The sequence below is a fragment of the Myotis yumanensis genome, unplaced genomic scaffold (assembly GCF_028538775.1).
Source record: "Myotis yumanensis isolate MYYU_CA2020_CCGP unplaced genomic scaffold, mMyoYum1.0.hap1 SCAF_1, whole genome shotgun sequence".
In the NCBI taxonomy this organism is placed as follows: Eukaryota; Metazoa; Chordata; class Mammalia; order Chiroptera; family Vespertilionidae; genus Myotis; species Myotis yumanensis.
This window is the reverse complement of record NW_027223752.1, coordinates 7583786-7608715: the sequence shown is the minus strand read 5'-3', so window position 1 is coordinate 7608715 and position 24930 is coordinate 7583786. Positions and strand designations below refer to the sequence as shown.

Here is a 24930-nt window from a genome sequence, read left to right as displayed (position 1 = left end):
GTGGTCTACAATGGCTGAGGTCTGAACAGGCGAGAGGGCGGAGCCTGAGACTGGGGAGAGAATGAGAGGGCGCAGGCTGCCCCTGGCCCTCCAGGGAACCCCAAGGAAGAGGCTCTCGCCAACTCCCCTGCCCTGACATAAGCCACTGGGGATACCCCTGCTGCCTTTGCCTCTCCATTCCCTGCTGCATCACTCACTGGGGCCCCCAACAGCTGGACGGGGCACTGGGGATACACCTTTTACCTCTAAACCCTCCTCAAAACTCCTTCCCTGGCCTTGAGCTTCCCGAACACTGTTATTCCCTAATGGATTGCTTTTCTATCCAAAAAAAAAAACAACAAAAAGTATTTTAAAAATAAGTGCTGATGAAGCAGTTACAGCTCGTGAGTGACCGAGGGCAGACTGGTTATCTGAGGGTTCCAGGACCTCTGATTGTGTGGGATACCTACCACCTGAGATGTGCCCCGCCCTCCCAGGAGCCTGAGACACCTGCGGTGGCCCTCCCACCACCCACGGGGCCCTAAGAGGACAGAGGGACTCCAGAGCCTGAAACTGCAGCAGGACTGACCGCGGGCACGGCCGCTTCCCCCAGGACAGGAGCAGGGAAGTACTTTGGGGATTGTTCTGGTCTCTTAGGTAGTTTAATGGGACCTGCTTCTGCTGGGGGTGGGGGGACCATGCGCCCTCAGAGTTCCTGGTTGCCCTGGATGAACTTTCGTGCAGACCCCAGGCTGCTCTGGGAAGACGCAGGCCTGGATTTGCGTGTTGTGCTAATAACACGGTCCTGGGCTGAAATCTTAACAAATGTCAGAGAAGCTGCAAAGATGAGCCAGTGCCTGGCGCCACAGGAAAACACGAGGTCCCCTTACGGGGTCCAGAGGAACGACTGTCACACACTGGTGCCCGGGAGACCTCGAAAAAGGCTGTGCAGAGCTCCAGATCCACCCAGAAAGCACCGTGGACACACCCCCTATCTCCTCCCCGGCTTAATGGGGCTAGAACATTCTCGTTCAGCATCCCAAGATCTTTAAACTCACTCTTTTCTGGAAGCACATGGAACCTAAGTGATCTGACCTGTCTTTGGGGACAAATCACTGGATGTTTAGAGCCTGCCCTGAGACGCAGGTCTGTGCAGAACTCATTTCCTGGACCTTTGTGAGGGCCAGGGCCCTGTGCATTATGGGCCCATTTACAAAAATGAGAGCGGTAATTGGAACATCTTTTGAAATCCTGTCCCCTCTCTCTGTCGCCGGCCCCCTCAGCCGCCTCACCCCCCCCCCTTGGTGGGTGGTGAAGGATGTTTACATATGCCTCTTCCTGGAATTTCACTCTTTGCTCCAGGAGTGGGCAATTAGAGAGAATTAGGGCCTATTTGGCGTATGGGTACCGTTAATGGATAGAATGGCAGAGGCAGCCTTGGGAAAGGCAGTCTGCTGGTCTAATTGAAGCTGGCAATTTTTTGATTCCTTGTTTCAGCTCGCAGGTATTGTAGTAACCAAGGTCACCAAACAAAGCGGCAGCCCACCATGGTAATGACGGGTGCAGCCTGACCGAGGCTCCGGGAGCTGTTTGTTAGCGCCCACTGAAGCACAGAGAGATGGCTGGGAATGTTTGCAAAGCCGGGCTGAGGCGCGCAGCGGCACAGGGCCGCTGGCTGATCACTTTTCCAGAACTTGCCACCCCGATGGCTTCTGCAGGAAGTGCTCAGCTGAGCGGGCCAGGCTGCCAACTGGCGTGTTGTGTGTTGCCAAGGGTCTCGTGACCCAAAGATCCCAGGGTGAGCCACAGGGAAGGTGTGGCCGCCGCACCCTCCTGGGACTGCAGCCGCGGGCCGGTCTCATTACACAGTGACCGCTCCACTGCCCAGAGGTTTTCCAGGACTGGCCGGCGGCCCACACATTTGGAAAAGTGCTCCGTAAAATGCAATCCTCGCACCACACAGCCCCTTGGAGCGAGTGTGGGGCGTGAGCACTATTAGAATCTGTGTTCACGAGAAGCTGACCGGGGGGCCGGCTACTGGCTGCAACCCCACCGCCAGGCTGGTCGAGCGGAGCCAGCGTCGCAACAGGTTCACAGCCAGGCCTGCCACCTGGGCTCTGGTTTGCTTTTCCCTAAAGTACATCTCTTGGAAGCTAATGGACCAGTAATCTCAGCCCCTGACTCTAAAGACCCAGCAAACAAACAAACAGGCCACGGGTGACCACCGAGGAAGCTGAAAGGGTCCCACAGCAACAGGGGCACTCAGATAATGGTGATTAGGCACCGCCCTATTTCACAGATGGGAAAACTGAGTCCCAGAGGACTGGAGACAGGAGCCAACTACAGTCAATGCTATGCATAGGCTGGAACCAGGTGTCCAAAAGGCCTCTTAGGGCTGCTGCCTGACCCTGGGTCCTAAGAAGCTCTCCTCTGACCACCTGGCCAGTCCCAAGTAGCGGGGTGTGCCTTCATCCCAGTGCCCACCTAGGAGACTTATGGGCCCAATCTGGACACTTGGGACCTCCGACCCGTCCTCTGGTGAAACAGGGCCTGGCCTGTCCAATACTGATGCCCGGGCTTCTTCTGCCTCACGGATTATGCACACCTGACAGGCTACTGCCTCACTTTACAGATGGGAGAACTGAGGTCCGGAGCCAGTGGTCACAAAGACACCAGTCAAGACTGAGATCTGGGACTCCATCTCTTGCAGGGACTTTGCCCTGGTTCCCAGGGAGGGGACTCAAGCCCTCGGGGCAGTTTGGGGCAATGGTGGCTCTGTTTTCCCTCCATCTCAACAGGTCCCCTTGCTCCGGGCTGTTCCTGCTCCTGGGGTCCCTATCGACTCTCCCCCAACTTTCCTGATCCCAGCATAGTTCCATGGATCCCCAGGTCCCCAGCCCCAACTTCTTAGCCTGGTAGGAAGGACTCTCTCCACCCGGGGGGTGGCCTCAACAAAGGGCCAGGAGGTGGCAGGAGCCACGCAGCTGCGGCCCTGGACGGCCAGCACAGACATGCGGTCAGCCTTTGGCCCCCTAACTGTCCTCCTTCCCCAACTTTCCATCCTGGAGTTTTGTCCTTGGCCCCATTCTGTCTCTCTGGCTGTCTCTCGGGCGCCGGGCCCAGTTTGATCAAATTCTTGTTTATAGGCACAGCCACTGATTCTTCCTCCTGAGAATCTCGCAGAAAGAAAGCCCTAGAACACGGAGCGCGAGCATGGCCGGGGTCACACGCTGGCATGGCTGGCTGAGCACGCCTTTTGTGTCGCCTCTTGTCTGCGTCTCTGAAGACACACACAAGGGCAAGGGAGCCCGCGGGGGCAGCAGCCCCCAGAGGGGACACACACACACACACTCCCATACCCTCCTCCTCAGGGGAAGGTAATTGAGGTTTTCTTCTTTTCATCTGAAGAAAAGGCACCTTCTATTGAAAGAATGTATTCACAGACCTGGGAAAACTCATCTGCACTCAGCCCTCCCAATTACCCCAGGTGGCTGTGCTCCGCGGGGCTCCCCCACATTCCTTTCTGCCCGCGCCTTTGTTCCCAGCTGAACCGGCCCTGGGAGCTCCCAGGCTAAGAGTCTCCTCCTTAAGCCCCTGCCAAAGACCCTATTCACTGCGCAGAGCGACGCCAAGCAAAAGGTGGTGGGGAGCCTTCCTTGGCCCCGACCCCCAGGGTGGGGGATTTAAGAAGTCTCCATCTGGATTTTTTTCTAAGCCCAAAGAAATTGGAGAGCAATTAAGAGTCATGTCTATACCCTCCGCCATCCTTTCCCTTAATTAACTCCTCTCTCACACACATCCCCCCAAGGTGGGGCCACCCTGGCCTCAGCCACCCAGCACCTGCTCTGCTCCCTGGTCCCCGTGACCACCGAGGACTTAGGCGGGCAGGGAGCTGAGAAGACAAATAGAGACATATCTGGTGACTTTCTAATCACCCTGAGTTCCCCCAACAATGGCTTGAGCGATCCGTTTTCCAATGAAGACTGGAATATGGGTCCAAGTGTCTAAAACGCACTAGGGAGGCACTAGAAGTGCCAGGATGTATGGGCACCTCAACGGTGCCCCTCTTAGGTACCGGGCAGCTTGGCTTGGCAAAAGTAGGGGGTCCCCCCCACCTCTACTGGACCCAAGAGAACTTGGGACCCCTCTCCCTGTCCCGTCCTACTGCAGCGCCCGGGTACCCAGGAGGGTGCTGTCGAGGGCTCCCTCCCTTCACACCTTTCCTGACTCTGAGACACTGAGCCGACGCTGCTGGTTTCTACACTGGCCACCGCCCTGTAACCCTGTGGGGCCTTAATTTGGGTCAGTTCTGTGTAAAGCCACCTTCCCTTTTTTTTTTTTTTCAAGAAAAAATTGTGTTAATTCTGTGTAAAGCCGCCTTCCCCTTTTCAAGGAAAAATTCATTAGCAAGCTCATTAGAGATGGACAGATTCTCCTTTTCTTTCTGGACGTCCGATTGCACATAAAAACACGGCTAAGTTTCTGCATGTAAATGAACGAATGAGAAACACATGCATCGCGCTGCCCTGGGTCTTGCCAGGCTTCGACATTACTTGCAGAAATGTGCTTGGAAAGACACTTGGGGTTTGAATCACGAGTCAGGAGGCACAAGGGCAGGGAAACTGGAGGCTGCAGGTGGGCAAACTGGGGGGTGCCAAGAGAGAGCACCTTCTCCCTCCCCAGGAGTCTAGCGGCTGAGTGACACACGGCCCCTCTCCCTTGCCCCTGGGGAGGCAGGCGGGGCGGGAGGGCCAGCTTCCAGACAAGGCCACCGCCTCTTCCCCGACATCGGTGCTCATCCGGAAGCATCCGGGTAGAAGCAGACCCCGGGGAACAGCTGAGGATAAGGACAAAATGGCCAGGAAACTGCCACCCACCACCACGACAGAGTCCTCTGGCTATTCCGGGTCTCATTGCTACCCCTTACTGCTCAAGGACGGACCGATCCACCAGAAAAGAATTCTCCTGAAAATGTTTTTTGACCCTTAACAACGGCCCTCCTGCCATTCCTGGGATGACTGGGATGCAAGGCTGATTCACGATACATTCAACTTCTTTCATTGAGAATTTGATCTGTTATTATCTATTTTGTGCTTAAGTCACACGAACCCCAACATGTGTATTTGCCTGGAATTGACCATTCACAAGTGTACCTGAAATACAGCTCGGCCCAAAGCCCGGCCACCCCAAACGACTGAGCAGGGTGAGGGGCAAAGTCTGGAACTGGCTGGGCACTTGCTCTCACCTTAACTCTGCCCCTCAGCTCGAGCCCGCCATGAAGGAGTCCTGAGATGGCCCTAAGGAGGAGTCTAGAAGCCCTGGGCATTTGCCTCAGGCTAGCTCCACGGACCTCTCCGGGAAGCTCCGGATCGAGCCCCCCAGGAGTTCTGTGTAAAGTTCCCGCCCCCGCCTGTCTTCCTCAGCACCGTGTTCGCAGGTGGCTTGGCAAATGCCAGCTGTGGAGTAAATATCACAGGGCACCATCTTCCTGGGGCCCGTCCCTGGGCTTAGCCCTGGGCACACACACCCCACCTCTCTCCAGCCTGCTGGGCTCCCCCCGGAGCGAGAACAAGCACACTCACGGGCAGCACTGCCCAGGTCCGTGTCCCTCGCCCCTCTCTGCCTACACCGATGTGTTTTATTGCAATATCCGCACCCCGGTTCCATTTCGGGGAGGAGGCGGGGCTCTGAAGGAGCTGCCCTGCAAATGCCCTCAAAAGCATTGTGGGTGCTGTGCGGGACCCCGAGGACCCACCTCGAATAAGGGCAAGTGTTGGCATCTGGGGGACTGAATCAGACTCACCCTGGCCTACAGGTCTCCCTGACCTCCCGGCTGGACGCCTGGCAGTCTGCACTCATCCTTCACCCAGCAGCCCCCCCGGGAGCAGCAGGCGAGAGGCTGGCCAGGCACAGGGCCAGCCGCTCACCAGGACACCCCCACTGGGCTGCCACCTCCGAAAACCCCCCAGAGTCCCTCCATGGGACGCAGGCTTCACCCTTTCCTGAACTCGGCCACCAGGACCCCAGAAAGGAGGGTGCCGGCAGCAAAGCCTCTTCTCTTCCTGTCACCTTGCTTAGCTGTCCCCGTCGCTGCGGGGGGCCTCCCAGGACACCCAACTGGACCCTCTGGGCCTGCAGGCAAACCTGGGCTCCGGCACCGCAGAAGGACCCCCGCCCCGAGCGCCCAGGCGGCGTGAACGAGGGAACCGCGGAGAGACGGGTGACGCCTGGGCTGGTGGGTGGCTGCCACCCCGCTTTCTTCTTCCTCCCCACCATCACTGATTGTGTGTAAACAAACACAAACATTCCCGTCTCCGCTGCAATTTCAGGGGGAAGGAAAAGAGGCCGAGAGGAGAACTCACTCAAAACCACTATTTGATTAAAGGACATTATCAAAGCCTCATGTGCGAGGAGCCCGCATTCTCTCAGGGACTGACGCGGCCATGGCTTGGGGCAGAAATGTTTTTCGAGCTGCGGAGCAGACAGGCATTCCTACTGCCGCGTCTCCACAAGTGGGGGGTGCTCGAGAGAGCAGTGCACCCTCATTCATCTCATGAGCATGCTCAGTGAAGCTTGGTTGAGGACCTATGATGTGCCTGACCCAAGCCGGCTCTCGGGGCCCAGACCAGAGTTGGTTGCTCCTCACTTACCGTACGGCGGGGCGGGGGCACAGCATCCGGGCAACCAGGTGGCCCCGTCACACGCTGGCTTGGTGGGGCTCCAGGCAGCAGCCAGATTCCCAGGCCCCAAGTTGGACTAGAAGGTAGTGATCCCCCCAAGCTAAATGTGTACATTCTTGAATGTGAGGTGGACTTAACACATTGCGTACCGCTCAGGAGTCTTCTCGTGTTTCGCGCGCCATCTGTTAAGGACCGCTCATGCGTGTTCTCGTTTTTCACACCCATGGAAAAAGGAGCGAATCTAGAGACTTATGTAAATTTTGTTTGGTCCCTCTTCATAGAGGAAAATGTTTCACGCAGTACCGTACGTTAAAAAAGTACTAGGAACTTTAATTGTTTAACTGTTTAAGTAAATAAAAATGTTATAATTATTGAAGAACAACACCTAAAGTGCATTATGATGACTTAAATAACGTGCAGTTTGCCCAAAAACGTGCGGTCCCTGGCGTAAGTCTTAGAGATTTCTATGCGGTAGGCAATGTGTTAAGGAAATCTTGGTGTTTCAAGAAAGCAAAACACTCACCCCAAACCAGGACGAAGGCAAGAGGCTGGGCGCGGAGGCAAGAGGCTTGGTCCAGGGCGGTGTCCTCCCGGGGCTCTTCTGCCTCTTCCGTCAGTTCTCCAGCTGACCCAACCCCAGGTCAACCTTGGGGAGGGACAGAAAGTTAGAATACAGCGAGGCCAGCACCCCAGAAAAGCCACACTCCAAGAAAAGGCAGAGCTGTCTCACCAGAAGTCTGGTTTTCGGTGGAGGGAGATGGCTCGTGGGAATGAGCAGTGATGGGAAAAGCCGAAGGCCTGGGTGGCAGCTCCCAAACCAGCCGGAGACCTGGGCTGACGTGGGGTGAGCAGGGCCGGGGACTCACAGGGGCGGGGCAGGCCATGGGATTACCTGCTTGGGTACAACAAGGGATCTGTGAGGGAAGGAGGCAGGGCCGAAGGTCGCTCAGACCCTGGGAAGCCAGGCAAATGGGAGTAGGCATTTGAGGATGTTTGCGGGAGGTAGCATGCCAGCAGGGGCTGTCCCATAGGCACTGGGGGCCTGTTGGCAACCTGGGCAGCAGGATGGAGAAATGGCTCCTTGGGCTGTGGGGTGTCTGGACCCAGCAGCAGGGCCAGAGGAAGCAGGTGAAAGGTAGGTGACGAAGCAGCAGGGGCAGGTAAGACAGCGGGCTGGCAGCTGAGGCCCATGGGGTCATAAGCCAGGTGAGTCGGGCACAGAGAAAGGGGAAAGCAGAGCTCCTAGTGGGCAACAGACCAGGGGAGGAGCCGCCAGGTAGAGCAGACGGGTAGGCAGCCAAGCAGAGGCAGAGCCTACAGAGCTCCCTGGAGGTTCCCAGCCACCTGCCCTTTGCATAGGACAGTCTCCAGCCAATGAAAGGAGCTAGATTTAGCCCCAGGCGGGAGGCAGGTATCATGGAGGGAGGGGTCCAGCTCACGGACCCCCAACTCAAGAGGGAGACCATGTGGCCAGAGCCCGAGGGTACACATACCACATTCCGGGGTGCATTCAGCTCTGGGCTGAGTCGGGGAGGCAGAGAGGGCAGGAGAGGCTGGCTACGTAAAGGTCACCGGCCAACTGGCCCAAAGGCGAACCAGGCCAGCCCCTCGCACAGTCCCGCTGTCCTGCCTTCTACAGAGCAGTCGCTGCGCCAGTGCTGGGAGGCCAGGCCGCCCTCGGCAACGACACCCCCCGGCCCGCTCTCCCGAGGGCAGAGGCCATCAAGGGACCGGCTAGCGTGGCGGGTGCTCAGGCCGGGCCGGGCTATGGGCTAGCTCAGTAATGATCAACTGTTGGATGAAGGTTGGCCGCGTGAGTGAATGAAGGGGCGAGACCGGCAAGGCCCCTGCTCAAGTGGGGGTGCCCACCCCTCCCTAAATTGAAATCCACTCTCTCTCCTTTTGACCTACATGTAACTCCTAGCGTCCCAACAACTCCTCTAGCAGCCGAGGTCCTTCGTTGACTCACCTGCCCAAACAAACAAACATCCCACATACTTTTACTGAGCCCCACGTGTGCCAAGCTGGTGCTGGGACACCCAAAGGAGGTGAGGGCTGGCCTAGGGCACCCCCAGAACACTGGGTTAGGAAGTGGCGATGGAGGGGTGAGGGAGGAGAGAAGGCAGCATGAAGAACAGAGGTGGGAACAAGCCAAAACAGGAAACCGGAGCTCAGAATAGCTGGAGAAGGGGAAGCATCTCTGGGTCCTACTCATCCTCTAGGATCCCACCTGGCTACAGCCTCCTCCTCCATCACCGGGGCCTCCAAGGTTGACTTAAGGATGGATGTGGAGAAGCGTGGGCTCTGGAGGTCAGGGATCAACCCAGGAAGTCACCCAAGACCTCTGAGCTGGAAGAGTGGGACGCAGGGTCCCACGTGAACAAGCTCACAAGCAGGTGCCACCCCCAAGGGAGCCGTGAGCTCAGACCCCTCTGCTGGTGAGCACAGAAAAGCTAGAGACCAGTGGGCCCAGAAACCCAAGCAGGCGGGGATGTGGGAGCCAGTTCCCCTAGGGCAGTGATGGCGAACCTATGACACGCGGGTCACAGGTGACATGCGAACTCATTTTTTGGGTTGATTTTTCTTTGTTAAATGGCATTTAAATATATAAAACAAATATCAAAAATATAAGTCTTTGTTTTACTATGGTTGCAAATATCAAAAAATGTCTATATGTGACACGGCACCAGAGTTAAGTTAGGGTTTTTCAAAATGCTGACACGCCGAGCTCAAAAGGTTCACCATCACTGCCCTAGGGCCAGGCAGTTGGGGCTCCAGGAATAACACAAACCCCCAAGATCCTGGCCAACTAATGCCTTCCACCCCTCCTCAGGTGCTCAAATGCTGAAATACCGGTGACCTTGGGCTTGTATTTCAATTATCAGTATGAATTTGAGGTGAGAAGGGTCCTCTGGATTTTTTTTTTTCCCTATTAAAATGCATCCTCTCATTTAGAAACACCAGAAATTGTTTTATTCCTTTCCACTCCAGTCCCCTTATCTGGGCAACATCTGGGTCACCTCTAAGGTAGGGCCTTCAACCTTTTTATTGGGGAGCCGGATGAGAGCTGGTTTTGCTAACTTGGGAAGAGGGCAGAACTCTGATTCGGGCCTTCAGCTGACAGGTAGGTGAAGGGAGAGGCGTAAATTTCCTACTAATCAAGTTTTCTCGCTCCCAAGCACCCCGCTTCCCTCTTAGTTTTTTTCCATTTGGCTGCAGGTCTGGCCAGAGCCTGAAGTGTAATTAAAATAACCTAATTTAACTGATTGATCTACCTCGGGGTGGGAAATGTCCAGAACTGGAGACACACAGGGCAAGTTTCAGGCTCTGGCCAGACCTGCTGACATTAACGGGCAAGGGGGAGTTCAAGTATCAGGATAGAAGGGGGTTCAGGTGGGACGCAGGCCGTATGAGAGGGGATAGGACATGTTCTGATGCAAGATCTATTGTAACGTCCCCTTGGCAATCCTCTGGTGCTCTTAACCTCACTCTCCTCAGAATGCGGGACCAAAGCGTGAACCCCAAACCATGCCCTTCTGGGGGGGGGGGGCCTTTGTGATAATCCCCCGGGCCCTACACCTGTGAGGTGGCATGCTTTTCATGTCCGGTGGACGCTGAAACAAGTGAGGTGCATGCTGGAGTGGGAGCCCTGCACCCCGTGTCCTCATCTGTGAGTGAATCCCACAGGCAGGCAGCCCCTGGCCCAGTGCAGCTGCCCGCCGGGCCCAACAAAGGAACCTTCTGCAAAGCAACCCTCTCCCCAAAGCCGCCTTCCACGTTCAGCCCCACTCAATGGGCCTCGCCAAGGCTGAAACGAGGAGCAAAGGAACCCTGGGCCCCGGCCCCGAAATTACAAGCGTGGCCTTGGGACCATCGCCTCTGCCCTGCAGACGGCAGTTCACCTCATTATGATAATCAGTGTGTTTTTCCTTCACAGACAAAGAAGGCTCCTTATGAGAGGAACACTGGAGCCCAGAGCTCCCTCATTAGCGTCTGCAGCCTCTTCCTTGACAAGGTCCAAGACTAGCCCTGTGTTCATTAAGGGAAAAGGGCGGAAAGTGCAAGGAAACTGAAAAACACAGCTGGGGGGAGGGGAAGGGCTTTCTGTTGGCCATTCATTCATTGAAAGACTATGTGTACCTTCAGGACTTAATCACCAGCCGAGGGGCCACGGAGAGTTTAACCAGGATGAAGGCGGTAAAGAGGTTAAACTTGATAGGAGTTAAAACCCCAAAACGGGGCAATTTGATTTGAAAGCTTCCTGGGACTTGTCACTTGGATCATTAATTTAAAACCTTTTTCCTGTTTATTTTAGCCCAACCCGACACTAGAGGAAACCTTTCCCTAGATGTGTTTTCCGCCGATGTTAATATTTTCTAAGTCCCCTTCCCTACGTTATTGTCTTTGGTGCCTTTTCTCATTCTTTTCTTTCTCTCCCACCTCTCCCTGCCCCCTCCCCCCACTTCTTTCTTCTCTCTATGGTCCTCCCTGTGGGAACTTTACCTGTAAGAGAATCTGTTGGTGACTCTAATTGAATTTTCTCACAAATACTTTAACGACCTTATTTCAAGTCCTTCAAACAGTGTCTGGTTCTTACCTGCAAGATGGTTTGCCAGACCTGCCAGGTGAACATTATTAATCCTATTTTGCGACTGAGAAAGAAGTGGCTTGGAGAAACTGGCCTAACTGAGGGCCTCAGCACTAGTGGGTTAGCCAGGACTCAACTCCAAGGAGGGGTGGTGAAAGGCAAGTTCCAGAAGGTGGAAGCTCTGGCTACGTGAGGTCCTACGAGAAGGGATGCTGGGGCAGGTGTCCCTGTGGATTCTAGAGGGAGTGTGTGTCAGTAGGTGTGAACCAGGGCCCAAGAGCCACCTGAGAGGAAGACTGGAAATGTGTTCGTGTGTCCATGAGCTGCAAACTACCCCGGTTTAAGCTACAGAAAAGTCATTACCTTAGTGAAAACCGCTCGACGGAGTAGAGAAGGCAGGAAGCAGTGGGTTGAAGAGGAAATTGGAGGTGAGGAAGGAAGACAGCAAGTGGAGACAGGCCTTTGGAGAAGCGTGGCTGCGAAAGGAAAGAGAGACATGGTAGTGGCCAGACAGGAGGACAGGAGGAGCCGGAGGCTCAGGCTGCGGAGAGAGCAGTTAGGAAGGCGGAAGAGATAACTGGAGGCTGGAGGTGAGACAGGAATGACCAGTGCAGAGGACACCTCTTCCTTTACAACGCAAGGGGGGTGCAAATGTGTGTGGACCCCAATCTGAAGGGCCCCTTGACAGCCTCGGATCCCCTGGGAGGCGGTAGCCAGCCCCGGGTCGGGACAGGGAGTTGTGAGGTTCAAATGAATTGACAATTGCAAAAAGGCCTTTGCAAACGGCAAAGGGAGACTTAACGTTCACTGTATTTACTCGCTGGTAGTGGGAGGCCTGAGTTTACAGCCCACTCAAATCTCACTGGGGCCTGGATTTCACTGACCATAAATTATGCGTCCTTACATTAAGGATGTAAAAAGCAGTGGCAAAAGCCTCTGGAAGACAAAAGGTTCCCTCCTAATAGCCTGGATTAACTCAAAGCAGATCTCCGCCCACTTCATTCGTCACCTTCCAAGTCGCCCTTCCACCTTCATTTGCCATATAATCCAATCAGGCCCTTTCAGAGGCCCGGGAGCTATTGTCTACACCAAGCTGGGCTTCTCAAAGCGGCCTGAGCTGTTTTTGTCTTGTCTGGACAAAACTGCTTGGCTTAAAAGGGGACGAAAAAAAGTGCTGGTCAAATGAGGACCCCAATTAGCTTCCAAGAGACTGTTTGCATCATCTTTGTGTCACGTACCAGGCCTGGTGTGCTGGGCATATTGTCGGTGTTCAGAAAAGGTTTGTTGAATTCATTCTGTTTTTATTCATTTTGAAATTTATTTATTGAGCGCACACACTCACAGCACCTACTGGGTGCTGGCCCAATTACTAGGGCTGGGCATGCGAACAATCAGAGTGTGAAGGACCTTGCAATTTCCACAGCAATTTGCAAAGCACTTTCCTAGTAGTTAAATCGTTTGTGTCTTCAAAAGCACCGTGTGGGGTAGATAAAGGCGGGTGGGTTTTTTTTTTTTTTTTTTTTTTTTTAATCCTCATTTAGACCATGAAAGGAACTGAGACCTGGAGAAGTTAAGCGACTTGTGTAAGGTCACACCATTATTGAGGTGGAGCCAGCACATGGTAGCAGCATTGGGGCCACCCAGACCCCCAAGGCCACCCTAGGCAGCTAGGATTTCAAGCAGACGGTCCTGCTGTCAAATGCTTGATTAGAAATCAAGAGCTCTGTGTCTAACTCTGGGCCAGGGGGGTAAGAGGTAGCTACAATGTCACCCAGGGTCCAACTCTGACCCCTCGTCTTGCCAGCAGTTATGACAAAATACTTACGCTCCTCCAGCCTCAGTGCCCTCACTGTAAATGTGAATAAATCCTGTCCCATAGAAGGGCCATTCAATCCCCACCCACCTTTATAACATTACCCAAGTCAAGGCCAAATTCATTCTTATCTGTAAATGATCATCACCTATATGTCTGACATAGAAATAACATAGTCAAAGATCATAGAAAGTGCTCTGGAAATGACTGCATGCATAATTGATGTTCCTATTCAAGTCAGCCCATCACCCTTCTTGGTGGCGCCCTACCTGTGCAGGAGAGCCCCGTGGACAGGGGCTGTCGGAGAGCTGTGGGAAAATAAACAAGAGGCATCAGACAAGTGACACGGATGGGGATGGACTGACCGATCAAACTTTCAACAAATGTTTGCGGAACACCTCCTCTGTGCCCAGCCCTGCCCCAGGCTAATTTGGCTCATTTAATACTCACAACAACCCTAGGAGGTTGCTCTTCTCATCACCATTCCCCGGAAAGGACGGGGATGCCTATGACGTCAGGGCTCATGCTCATTCCAGAAGCCCACCACGGCTTTGGAATTGCCAGTGAGATGCTGGCGGAGCCCTTGGCCCAGGTCCCCCTCCTGAGAAGTTCCCAAAGGGATCCTTCTATTCAGGACATCATCTGGGCAACAATAGGGTCAGCTGAGAAAAACTGACACCTTCTTGGGGAGGGAAACACTCCAGGTCGCTGGCATATTAACACAAGCAGAGACTTACAGGAAAGTATTCATAGCAATAGGCACAAGCATAGCAAAGGTCAGGGGTTAATGTCCAATGCCCCCTCACTAGGGCATTGGATTAAGTCTTTAGCCAAGAGGAACAGCTGGTTGGTCAGTTCTGGTCCTCTTCAGCCTCTGTGGTCCTGGTCCTGGGGGGTCTCTGCCAGTGGCTGCTTGGTATGCGGGTGGGATCCAAAAATGGGCGCTCCTGAGGTCTTCTGCAATTGATCAAAGGTTAAAGGAACCACTTAAAAGCCCAATTCTAGGTACTAATTAAAATTTAAATGAGTTAATTATAACTAAAACTAATTAGTTAACATTTAAAATTGTCCTTTAATTGCTCATGGGTCTGGGGGTAGTGGGAGGAGTGTGGCAGGGGTGGATTTGGCCGCCATGTTGTACATAAACCACCACAAGGAGGGGTTGCATACCATAAGGTGAAGATGAGCAGCAAGCACCTTGGCAGCAGCTGGGCATCGACAGGTGGTCCTTGAAGACAAGGAGGTGAATGGTGATGTCATCCCTGAAGAGAGAACCTATAGCATGGGAGGGGGCCATATTAGAAACCATCTTGATGACCTCTAATGGCCAGCACAGGAACAGCAGAGAGAGGGAGGGGGCAGTCAGAGGGAAAGGAGGGGGGAGTGGAAGAGAAAGGAGGAGGGAGGGGTGAGGAGGGAAGTGGGAGGGGTGAGGAGGGAAGAGGGAGGGGTGAGGAGGGAAGAGGGAGGGGTACAGAGGAAGGAAGGAATCAGAAAGAGGAGGGGGTAAAGGGGGGGATGAGGGAAACGGGAGGGGAGGGGAAGGAGAGAAATGGGAGGGGTCAGAGATGGGAGAAATAGGAGGGGGAGGAGGGAGAGCAGAAATAGGAGGGGAGGAGGGAGAGAAGTGGAAGGGGAGGAGGGAGAGAAGTGGGAGGGGGTAAGGAGGACTTGATTGACAGGACACAAGTGTTAACTGTGCGCATGCGCAAACTCAAGCCGGATTTGGCGGGCTGAGAACATTTGCAGGCACAGGCCGCTAGGGGGCGCACAGTCAGCTCCAGAGCCCAAGAGCACAGCCACCTGCGGAGGGCGCCTCTCGCCCCTCCCGTGCCTGGCCCGCAGCTGCCAGGGCAACAGCTGGCATATGATGGGCGGGAGAGCGCCCAACAGGTCTCAGGCTATGAGGGTGGGCACAGCCCACCCCAGCTCATCACGCAAGACCACTAAGTCCCCTAAAACGCAGGCACGCCATCACCAGCCAGAATCCACCTGTGGACGTGCGGCAGCACCCCCACGCAACCACCCAGAGGGCCTTCTGTGTCTCGCAACAGTGGGGCTCACCAAAGAGACATGAGGATATCAAGAAAACACTCGCCATAAGGGTCTTTCCAGAACATGATTCCACTTTTAATAAGTAAAAACACAGAAAGGTTGGCCCCGACCTTCGGTAAGTCCAATTAAACAAATTAAAACGTAAAAGATCTGGTTCTCAATACAACACTTTCACTCATTCCAGTGGTCTCTGGACACATGATACAAAATATGGTATTCTACAAAATAATATAAAGGCGGCCAAAACCACCGCAACTCATCCAAACCACCATTAACCCCCCGCCCCAATCTAGCCTCCCTCCCTTCTCCACAGAAGAATTCCAAGACCCCGCACGATGGCGCCTAATTGACTACTGCATGGCCTCTTCATCCTGCTCAAATGAGCCACACCTTCCTGAGATCCTCAAACCGAAAACCAAATGAAATAAACTAATCCGCGTCCACGCATTTCCACGACCCCCAAGTCACGCAACCAGTGTGGATCAGGGCATCTCCGCCCAGCGCGAACCCTGCAGCCGTTCCCCAGTGAACCTAGGGATCTTAAAACATTCCCCACTTGGGTAATGAATACAGAATTCTCCAGTAAATCTCACGCCTGACCCCCTCCAGCAGAAGAACAAAGGCCACCTCCCCTCCCCACCCCGCCCCCCAAAATTCCGCAGTGCCACCAGCGCCCTCTGGCGGCCATCAAGAAAACATTCCAGAAACCTGCCACGTAGCAACCCGCTAGCGCCCCCCCACACACGCACGCGCGCGCGCACACAATCACACTCACACTCACACACACACACACAGCCCGCCATCCCTGAGTGGGGAGGGGGTGGTATGGGGGGGCTTGACAGGGACAAAGGAAATGGCAAACGGCGACTTTTATCAAAAATCAAAAGCCCGCAACATGTCAGAATCTTCCAGAGACCATCACGCAATGCTGAAAGGACCCTCCGACCCCCAATTCCCAGCTCACGGCGCCCAGACCTCCCAAACACACCCCCTTTTCTGCTTTTTCCTCTCTTCCCTCTTGCTTCCCAGACACAGCCTTCTCTCCACGCCAACCCACCCCCCTTTTCTCCTCTGCCAGGACCCCCAATTACTGGGCCCTCCCTCCGTCCGCCCTTCCTACAGAACTGATCGTGGGGGGCTTGTGGCAGGTTTGCACTTGGGCGCCATCTCTCTCCACCGTTAACAAGGAGGTTTATCCGAGTGAACCCAGATGATATCGGTTAGAAATTTTACTCTTCGTTTTTCACTAACGCGGGCTCTGCACTCAATCTGTGTGCTCGCCTCGGGAATCCCTGGCGGGTGAGAACCTCTACTCCTCACGCCCACAGGCCACCAACGTGCTCACCAGAACCTGGGGGGTGGGAGGGCTATGCCCAGGAGACCTTTCTCTTCGGGTGCTTTTCCCCCCTAATCCGCGGGGCATGCAGAATGCGTCGGCCGCCATATCTCCCACCATTTGTGGTTCGAAAGGTAGCTTTAAACACAGAAAATCGGGGCTTTGGACCCCAGTGACCACGGGACACGGGATTCCGACATGGGTTTGGGGCCGATTCCTCCCACTCCTCTTCATTTAAGCCCCCACCACCCTCCCTACACTCATGAACTGGACGAAAATGGGGCCCTGATTCCCCCCCAAAAAAAATGTGCCTCGAGATTTTCCTTCCTGACAGCATTTTGTTGCCGATGCTTGGGACCAGGCGAGGTGGCCACCTTTCAGAGAAGGTCCCGGCGGTTGTCCTTCGGCATGTCCAGGAGGACAGCGGCCGACCCGGACGAGGGTGTAGCCTTTATTTTGCACATCCTTTCCGCCAAGGATGGCCAACGACTCACCTGGCGGGGAGATTCTCGCGTGGGCGCCCCGGTTCTTCGGAGGAGCTGCGGCCCAGGCCAGCAAGGCAAGGCGCGCTCCATCCAGCTCGTCGCCGTCTGCGCTAGGGGCTGGCTGGGTGGGGTTTATATGGAGGCGCAGAAGGGGTGGTCTCTGACGTCAGCGCATTCTGCTGCAATGCGCTCATTTCTCCAAAAGTGATTGGCTGGAAAAATGAGCCCCCCAGATTCTATGACAAATTGCTCTAGCCGCACCCAGATTGCAGCAAAGAAGGGAGGAAAAAATTCTGCCGCAGTGCCCCTCGCCGCCATGACCAACACCCAGTGCTCACGGGTGTTTTTTCCCTCCATGAGCCCCGCTCGCCACCCGGGCCATTTGTGTGCACCATCTTCTGAGAGAAGGGGACCAGGGGTGTTTTTTCGCGGGTGGGCCGAGGGTCAAGCGGGTCTCCGGGGGTGCTCGGTCACGCACCTGGCTTTTTCGGAACCTCTATTCGAGGAGGCATCTTAGGGAGAGAAAAGGATGCTGCCTGCGTATTGTCCTGGAAAATCACATCCAGGGCAAGATAACCGATTCCCAACCGTAAATCGGCGCCTGTCACCCCCTGTCAGCCCCCCCGCCCATTTCTGATCGGTTCCCTTTGACACGGGAGACTAGGCACACAGCACCTTCGACTCCGAAAAATAAAATAAAAATATAAACGAGAAAAAAAAACACAAAAAAACGGGTTTGAGTCCAGGCTCCGCTGCTTTTTACAACCCGTGTACCCAGAACCTGCAGTACCCCCCTCCTCTGCTAGGGGGCCCGTTTCTCCACGTTAACAAGGCGGTACCCCCTAACGGGATTGTGATAGGAACCTACGCCCGAGCTTTGTCCCTCTAGGGACAGGACTTTTCTAGGTCTGTGTCCCACCTGGAGGTGAATGGGCTACCCCCCCCCAAAAAAATGGAGGTGCTTTGCCCACACGTTCACTTTGGAAAGCAGCCCCCCCACTCCCCTGCAGCGCCCCGGGGAGATGGGCAGTGACACATGTTGCCGCAGAGCCGGGCCGGGCCCCCGGGATCCGATCCCTAACAGGTGGCGCTCTCGGCAGCTCGGCCGAGCACCGAGGGGCAGAGCGGGCAGGGCCGTCAATCAAATGTCCTCCCGCAAAGGTCAACACGCTGTTGAAAGGGACTAAGGATCTATCTTAGGGTGACAGGTGGGTGCCAGCCGGGAGGGCACGGATGAAGCGCCTGGTGACAGGAGAGGGGTGAGCATGAGTGATGGGTCCCCAAGGGGCAAGGGAGCGGGGCCCCGCAGGGGATCGGGTTGAAGCAGCGCCCTCCGCCCTTCCTGCGGGAGGTGGGAGGGGAGCAGCTTCCGAGAGCGCCCCCCCCCCCCCCAAGGCCCAGCGGTCCTTCGAGGTGGCTGCAGCACAGACGGGGTGTCCTGGGGCAGAGACGAAGGGACTGGGCTCTTTGTAGAGGCCACGGCTAGTGACGGGGAGGTGACCATGGGCCCCCAGGCCGCGGAGACACCCCGCGCCTTGGGCGCCGGGCTCGTGGGTAGATCCACGGGCGCCGAGGACAAAGTGGGCTTTGGGGGTTCACGGCGGGGAGCCGCCCTAACGTGTCAGATCATGGGAGGGAGGCAAGGACACCCCACTGATAGCTTGGGGGGCGTGCAAGGCGCCTCGGAGACGAGAGCCCCCCCAACAGGAAGGCCCGCGCCAATCACAGACGTCAAGAAAGCTTCAAAAAATCATGGCTCCGAGCATCCCCGTCAACAGGAGAACGTTTATTAGCCACGGTATTAATAGCTAGGAAACAGCCCGAGCGGCCCGGGCCAATCAGCGGCCAGGAGCCCCTGTCGTCAGGCCTGCTCGGCCAATCAGACGCCAACAGGCCGAGTTGCTAGCCTTCCCGGGCAGAGGAGAGGGGCTTGCATTGTCACGGGGGCTCCAGCTCGCCCTCCACGCGTGGGAGGCCAGTGTGGGAGCCCAGGCAGCCACCAGAGAGCGTCCATCGTCACGCACTCGGGGGTCCCTGGAGTCTGTCTTAGAGACAGTGCCTCCTGGCATGAGTTCTGCAGCCCCAGAGATCATGAACTGACACTCTGGCAGGAGCCCCCGGCCTGGGTTGGGGTGCCTCAGGGAGGCCCAGTGGAAGGAGAAACTCCAGACATGCAATGCGCATCTCTCTCCAACAGGCTGGGCCCCACGAGGGGAGCGGGGCCTCCCAGCGCCAAGTCAGCCTCTCTTGCTTTTTTTTTTTTTCTGGGCTCCCTGGCTCCTCGCCTGCTGCTCTGAGGTTCACAGTAAACCCTGCTCCTCTTTTTCAGGGTCTTAACTGACAGGCCAAGGCAAAGGACCCTGGAAATGATGTGTTTCTGACAAAAGTGGGGCGGGTGTGTGCGTCCCAGCGCTGCCCCCTCCGATCTGGGAGGCTGGGGTCCAAGCCCTTCTCCCAGGGCCCCCTATGTCCTCATCTGGAAAAAAGAAAGAGTTGGACAAGATGGTCCCCAAGGAGCCTTGCAGCCCTGCTTTGCTTGATTTGAATGTATACATCAGGCGAGTCAAATGTCTTCCAGAACATTGTGCCTGACAGTAATTAGTATCAGGTGTGCCCTGCAGCCCATGTGGTTACTTCATCACGCTGCTTTTCTTTCCATTGTATTTTATTTTAAACAGAACTCCATGGCAACATGTGTATTCTTCTGGCTCCCTAAAAGAAAGGAAGAAAGAAAGAAAAAGATAGAAAAAGAAAAAGGCTGCTGTAAACGGATCTTGCTGAGTGTGGTTTAACCACACTACAAAAAAAATAAAAAAAAAAAATAAGAAATCCATATGTTTAAATGTTTTTGTTGGCTTTTCTCAAGCCCCGAACCTAACTTTTAAAATATTTATTGGTCCAAAGCAATGGAAGAAATAACTTAAAAGAGCCAATCTATGGTAATCTCTGGATCCCAACGGTTCCTCCATGCGAGCGGTGTCGGGCATGCTTTCCTCGCTCGAAAAAGACCTTGGAGGGCTCAGATTCATATCTATAGGGCAGGACAGACGAGGAAATCCAGGTTGAGGAACGGCTCACTGTCTTTTCTGTACATGCTGAAACCCAACTCTCCTGAAGGGCCCTGGAGGAAAGCCATGTCCCAGACGCACGGCTTAGCCTGCTGCCTTTTTTTTCTTCTTCTTCACGTAGATCTAATTCAAAGCACACATTTTTCTTCTTTTTTTAATTCATACTTGGGAACCCTCAAAAGCCATGTGAGCGGTCTCCTATCCACATGTACATACTTGTGGGCAAGTGTACAACCGTCCTAAGATTCAGCCAGGAACGGAGGACAAGGTCCTTCTCTATCCGCCTCCCGGGTGTGGGTCAATGCGCTCTCCTCTCAAAACTATACTGAGAGTTTTTACAGAACAGGATCCCCTCTGAGCAGGCCTTTTCAGCCTTCTAGGTATGCTCACCGCCCCCGCCCCCTCAAAATCGTTGTGTTCCCCAGAGATCTCTCCGGGCCCTCCTCTGAAACTCCTTTCAGTTGCTGGACTGTGTGTCAAACAACAGTCCCATCCATATCCCAGGGTCCTGGGATTGATGGGGTCTTCTAGAATGCACACCAACCCACAGAGCCTTTCAGGGACCTGATTTTGCCTTCAAAATAGAGGCTAACCTCTTTAGTTGGACAATTAAGGACTCGTGTGATGGACTCACTTCTTACTTCTTTTGGCTTATCCAAATGCAACTCATACCCAAATTCCCTTCAAGTTGTATATTGGGGGGGGGGGGGGGCGGTCCCTGCTATGTTGTGATCCTGGGGTTGGGGAGTGAGGAGCACCATGGCTGCCTGCACACTTCTGGACTTCTACCCAGGACCCCGATATCAGGAGCACTCTGCTCCCCTGAAACCTGAATTCTGGAGGCAGCCCCAACCTTTGCATAGAGGCGTATGCCGAACTGTAGATATTAAAAGACAAATAAAATTCGGCCTTTTGCAAAAGGCCAAGGATAAAGCTTACTTCCCGGTAGACCTCTGGGCTTCCAGGCAGAGCAGAGCAGAGCGTGTTGACTCTGAGGTCCGTGTACGTGGGAGAGAGTAAGCATTGCTCCTTGGGGATACTTGTCATGATCACAGACAGGGAAAAAGAACTAGAAGGTAACACCCCAAAATTACCCCGTAACACCCCTAAAAACCATGACTTGTTCTGGACAATAGATTCTGTCCATTTTTCTTTTTTCTACTTTTATGGATTTCTTTATTGGCATATATTGCTTTTATAATGTACATTTTTCTTTTTAATGTAACAATCCAAGAAGACTGGCCATTTGAGCCTCTTCCTTAGGGACCTCAAATATGTAATATTTTTCTAATAAGTAAATAAAAATCAAGACACTCAGGATACCCTGCCTGAGGAGCTCGAGGCACGGTCCCCACCAGGGGCTCCAGCGCGGGGTGTGCACCGCAGGGGCCTGGAGCCGGCCCCACAGCCACGTCAGACCTCTGGAAGGCCTCTCTTGAACCCACCACAGAGGCGAACAATTCCAAGCTGGGAACGACAACAACAAAAAATGAACTCCATTGGTTTCATTCCTGCAGGAGGGGCCTAGAAAAACCCATCGCCTAGGGAATGAGAAAGGCCAAAAAATGGGGTCTTGGCAAAGCAGGCCAGCGTCAGGGGTTGGATTTTAGAAGAAGTCACATCCCGACACTAGGAAAACGCGGCCACGTCGCTCAGCCTCGCCCCCACAGGGCCCCCCTAGCCTTGGGCGTGGGCCAGCCCCGGATTCAAGCTAGGGGTTTTCTTGGCCCAACTCCATGGAAATATTTCCTTCGTGGAGCAAAGAACTGCTTCATTCAACTGCCTGCGGCTAGGGAGGGGGCTGGCTTTACTGTGTTGACAGAGAACGCAGAGGCCTGGGGAGGGGCCCCAGAGGAGAAAATGTATTCCAGGTAGAACAGGACTGGAAAGTTTGCTTTAAAAAAAAAAAAAAAAATTTTTTTTTTTTTTTCAAAAAAAACCCGAAAAGATTGCTGACAGTTGAAAAACTGCCACCCCACCCAAGAGGCTCCAAGAGAAGACATTTGTTTGTACTAGATTTCAGGGAGGACTACAGCAGGGACCTGTCTTCTTAACGGCAAAGGGAAGGGGGCCAATTCCGGGCATGCTTTCAGTTTAAACATTCGAGGTCTGGATCCTTCCAGAGCCCACAGTGGGCCTCCCTGAGCCAGGCCTGGTGATAGCTGTGTCAGCGCTGGCCCAGAAGCCACCAGCTCACTAGTGGAGAGTCAAGGGCACCCAGAGGGCCCCACGAGTAGATTCCCCGGGCACAAAGAGGTGTGGGGCAGGTTCCTGGGGGCGAGTTGACCCTCCATGTGTGAGACCCAGCTCCTCTGCCAATGATAGGAACGTGGAATATCTTCACCAAGAGATGGGATGGTTCATTCTCCCACCTAGTGCCATCCGGGGGAGGCCAGAAGATGGGAAAACAGCCCAGGGCAGAGCATGGCAGGCAGGCAGGTGCCGCTCTGTGCGACGGCCGATGCTGCCTTGAGTTGGTAGCACCGGTCACTCCTGGCACCTGAATTGAAGGGATAGCTTCAGGAAATCACCCGGGAGACTGCTGGCTTTTTCCTACCTCCGGTAGACCGCTCGTCCCGCCTGATGGCCCTGCCACTTGCTGCCTGTGTGGCTTTGGGTCAGTTGTGTAACCTCTCTGAACTTCATTTTCATCCCCACCTCGAGAATGGGGATAAATGCCTCCTTCTGGTGGAGAAGATCAAATGGGGGGAAATGGTGTGCTCTACGGGGCATGTGAAGTACAGCATAAGGAATATAGTCACTAATATTGTAATAACTATGTATGGTGGCAGGCGGGGTCCTAGATGTGTGGGGAGGAGTCCCTTTGTAAAGTATATAATTGTTTAACCACTGTGCTGTACACCTGAAACTAATACAAAATAATATCGGCCGTCAACTGTAACTGAAAATAAAATAAAATAAGAGAAATAAATAAAAGTAAAAGGAATCCTTTTATTGTGTTCAAAGCTCCCTTGTCCCATCCTTCTTCCATAAAAACCCTCCACTTGTACAACCCCCAGGAGGGCCCTTCTAGCAGTTAGATGGGAGGCTGCCCAACAATACAGCCAATTACATCTTTAAAAAACTAAATAAATTGTGTGTTGTGTTCGCCGTGTAGCCTCAGCTATAGGAAATGGAGGGTGGGCGAAGAAACCTTCTGGTTTTCAATGTTGTTTGCATTTATTTTCTAAGAAGCATACATCTATTCTGTAATTTTAAAAAGTATATTAAATCCACGATAGATAACTGCTAGGTCAAAGAGCAAAGGCACCCTGTTGCCCTGCCCCGGGCACATAGGTGCCCTTCTCATGTAGAGGGGGCAGCCTCGAACCCTGTGCTCCAAAATGTCGAGGCTGCCGACACTTGGGGGGTGGACCCTGCCAGTCCCACCGGGGCATTGAGGAGATTAAATCACATAGAGCCTGTAGATGCTCAGTACTGAGGTGGCACGTCCCTCCCCAGGCAGACAGCCGTGCTGCCCCGGGGAGAGCAGGTCTGACAATGCCACGTTTCCCACAGGCATGCAGAACCCAGAACCTCTACCACCGCCTCCTGATTGAGGAGGAGCCCATCTGGGCCCGGCAGAGGAGAGCTGTGAGCCTCTGGGTCCTGGGAGGCCCAGGATAGGGGTGGTGGCAACGCTGCTGGGGTGGCCAGGCACCCCCAGGCCGGCCTCTGCTGTGCGTCATGTCTAGAGTCAGGATGCAGAGGCGTCTTGCAGCCTCAACAAAAAGCGTTGTTTCCCCCTTTTGGGGGGTAACTTCACCATCCAGGTCCGTGGGGGTGACTACAGGTCACTGTGGTGCCTTTCCCCATCTAGCCTACCAGCTTGCTCAGGCTTAGGCTCTGCAAACGCTTCGCCCACTGAGACGTGGGCTCAATGTTCAACATACCCTTTAGGTGTTTGCAGAAAGGATGAGCTTAGAGGCGCCTGCCTTTAGGTAAACGGAGCTGCCCTGGTACCTTTAATGATAAAGTAAAGCAAACAGAAGCCGCCTTTCTGGGGCCGGCCTGCTCCCACTGCCTCCCGAACGGAAGACACCCCTACCTTTCGAAACTGTTGGGGGTGGAGGGTTTCAGGAAGGCTGCTGGGACCCCCATCCCCCTTCACCCACTGAGCCTCCGTGTCCTCTCTGCAGAAACATGAACGGCATCACTGGTTTGCTCCGAACACAGAACAAGACAGACGCACAGAGAGTGAAAAACAAAAAGTCTGCTGACTCATTCGGCAGGACCAGGAGGGTGACCGTCCAGGGTCGGAGGTGGCACACTCAGCCTCGACACACTTAAAACCAGCTGTCCCCCCGCCCCCCCCCCCCCGCAAAAAAAAAACACAGCTGAGATTTTGCACTTTTAGCCTGAGTTTTGTTGCCTTTAAAAAGTGAATTCCAGATAGTTTTCGTCAGGCATTCATCCATTCACTCATTCATTCAAGAAACACTAGTAGGGAATATAGTCAATAATATTGTGATAACTTATGTATGGTGTCAGGGGGGTACTAGACCCATCGTAGGGATCACTGTGTAAGTTATAGAAAGGTCTGACCACTCTGCTGTACACCTGAAGCTAATGCAATATTAAATGTCAACTATAACTGAAAAATTAGAAAATAATAACATAAAATATGGCTACCATCAATGAGTCAACAAACAAGTGCTGGTGAGCGTGTGGAGAAAAGGGAACCCTCGTGCACTGCTGGTGGGAACGCAGACAGGTGCAGCCACTGGGGAAAACAGGGTGGCGTTTCCTCAAAAAATTAAAAATGGAACTCCCATTTGACCCAGTAATCCCACTTCAAGGAATACTAGTGTATACTAAGAATCCTGAAACACCAACCAGAAAAAATATATGCACCCCTATGTTCATAGCAGCATTATTTACAATAGCCAGGATCTGGAAAGAGCTCAGATGCCCATCAGGAGATGA

At 54.0% G+C, this 24930-nt stretch overlaps 1 long non-coding RNA gene across 4 annotated transcripts in view; it reads right to left on the bottom strand.

Annotated features, from left to right (window-relative positions):
- Positions 1 to 17033, bottom strand: part of LOC139009135 (uncharacterized) — a 37799-nt gene extending 20766 nt beyond the window's left edge. Inside the window, exons 1-6 of one of the 4 annotated variants that reach the window (XR_011471274.1) lie at positions 16946 to 17033; positions 14231 to 14335; positions 13330 to 14017; positions 11611 to 11723; positions 7390 to 7554; positions 7183 to 7305 (exon numbers count right to left, since the gene is read on the bottom strand). This is a non-coding gene — a long non-coding RNA (uncharacterized lncRNA). Of the gene's footprint in view, positions 1 to 7182; positions 7306 to 7389; positions 11724 to 13329; positions 14018 to 14230; positions 14336 to 16945 lie in introns of all 4 variants that reach the window. The other 3 variants (XR_011471273.1, XR_011471272.1, XR_011471275.1) reach the window with 3 other exon arrangements.
- Between the last annotated feature and the right edge of the window lie 7897 nt (positions 17034 to 24930).